This window comes from Mus musculus, chromosome 18 (assembly GCF_000001635.26).
Source record: "Mus musculus strain C57BL/6J chromosome 18, GRCm38.p6 C57BL/6J".
Lineage (NCBI taxonomy): Eukaryota > Metazoa > Chordata > Mammalia > Rodentia > Muridae > Mus > Mus musculus.
In genome coordinates this window covers 55,179,216-55,181,437 of record NC_000084.6, presented here as the reverse complement: position 1 = coordinate 55,181,437, position 2,222 = coordinate 55,179,216, and the positions used below count along the sequence as shown (strand labels likewise).

The following is a 2,222-nucleotide window of genomic DNA, read 5'->3' as shown; positions in this document are numbered from 1 at the left end:
AAGGAACAGTATGTCAAGTCAGAGATAGACAGATAGACAGACAACAGACAGACAGGCAGACAGGCAGATAGACAGGAAGACAGATAGATGACTGATGATACAGATAAATAGATGATAGATAGATAGATAGATAGATAGATAGATAGATAGATAGATAGATAAATAGATAAACAGGCAGACAGATCTATCTCAAATTAATTCTACACAAGAATCAGTTTTCAGGAGGTTTTTACATTGAAATATCATGTATTGTAGAATAAATCAATGGTACACACATTCCAAAACCATCAGTATGTGCCTTAAATTGTGGCTAGTACCAAACTCTATATGTCATGTCTACCCTATGGACTCTTGTCTACAGCAAAGAATCATTTTAAAATTAGATATAATAGCCAGACACTTTTAATCCTGGTACTCAGATACAGAGGCAGGCAATTCTCTGAGTTTGAGGCCAGCCTTGTCTACAGGGTGAATTCTAAGATGTAGCCAGGGATACACAGAGAAACCCTGTCTTGGAAAACGAAACAAAACAAAAACATTAGACATGGCAAGACATTGATATTTACAGCTGATAATAACATAATTATCATATACTAGAATCTAAGTTATGTGGTCTCTCTAACTGCCATAGGGCAGGTAGACTATACATCACAGTCATACAAAACCAAAGGATGATTCACATCCTGGGCATAACTGAGCAGGATGGTACAAGATTTCATCATGCTAATCAGAATGGTTCAAATTTTAAAATTCCATAGACTACTTCTGAAAACAGTCATTAATATTTTCAAAGCATGGTTGACCCTGGAATAGCTAAAACTGTAGGCAAGAGGCAGGAAGGGTGCTCACACTTTTAGCCTGCCATGGAGTGGGTGACTTAAATAGCAAACATTTATTTTCACATAGATCTAGAAGTCAGAAATCCAGCACAGGATGGCCTCAGAGTTGTTTTTAAATGAAACATCTCTTTATAGTCAGTACATGGTTGCCTCCCAGCTGGGTCCTCCTGTGTTCCATCCTTGGTCTAAGCAGGGGGCTGAGGAAGATTTCCTGTATCTTCTCCTCTTCCCATCTCAAATCCATTCCTATTGGATGAGGAGAGTCCCATCTCATGATATCATTTATGTCTACAGTCACACTCAGTGATAGGGCTTCAGCAATATGTTTTGAGGATACAATTCAGTCCAAAATAGGCAACTAAGGTGTCCAGACCTACATGAGTGAACCTAAAGGCAGCAGGGGTGGGGCTTGTAGTTCTACTTCATTCCTCTCTGAGAGCAGAAAGGTGGTTGTCCATCTCCACAGTTTTTGCATGACCTGCAAATAAGAAATTCTTGGGCAGACATGATGGAACATACCCCCTAATCTCAGAACCTGTGTATCTTCAGACAGGAGATTTCTGAGACTAGGAACAACATGACCTACATGACAAGGACTGCCTCAAATGAAAAATACGAAGGAAACTTTGTTGCAACAAAGAAAACCAATCGTCTTTCTTCTGCTTTCCAGTGAATAGTCTTGCGGGTCATCTTTGCACAGGAGCCATGCTAATCTCTGTATTGTTCCAATTTTAGTATATGTGCTGCGGAAGCGAGCACCAGTGAATAGTTTTCATTCATGCTATAGTCCAGTAGCTATGTAAGCGAAATATATTCATTACATATGCTTGTACTTTCAAATTTTCCAATGATAATAATTTCTGGGATAAAGTTTCAAGTACTGTGGAGGGGTTCTCTCTGTTTCTCTTTGGTCTGTTTGGGGGGGGGGCATGTATACAAATACATCTGATGGTACACAATGTCTGTCCATGTGCATACAGAGGACAGAGGAGGCTATTGGGTATTCTGTTGTACAATTTCTTGCATTGTTCCCTTGAGTCCGGGTCTCTCCCTGAACTTGGAGATAATCTGGCAACCACCAAGCCCCAGAAATCCTCCTGTCTCTGCTCCACCATAGCTCAGAAATTACAGATACACGTAGGTATTAAGTTTTATCAACTGGGTGCTGGGAAGTTAAACTCAGGTACTTATGTTTGTGCATCAGTTGGTTTTACTCACTGAAGCAGTATATGAGGTCTGACCTTCATAAACCTAGCTGATTTTAAGAAAGTCACGTTGCTTCAGACTTAGGCTATTTTGCTGCATACTCTAATTCTTCAGAAAACATGGGGTGGAGATATGAATGGTGTACACTGCATTATAGTAGAAGCACAAAATATTGAG

The 2,222-nt window shown here is 39.8% G+C and overlaps 1 pseudogene; it reads right to left on the bottom strand.

Moving 5' to 3' along the window:
* Positions 1-1,518: 1,518 nt before the first annotated feature.
* Gm22597 lies at positions 1,519-1,598 on the bottom strand (annotated as a pseudogene).
* Between the last annotated feature and the right edge of the window lie 624 nt (positions 1,599-2,222).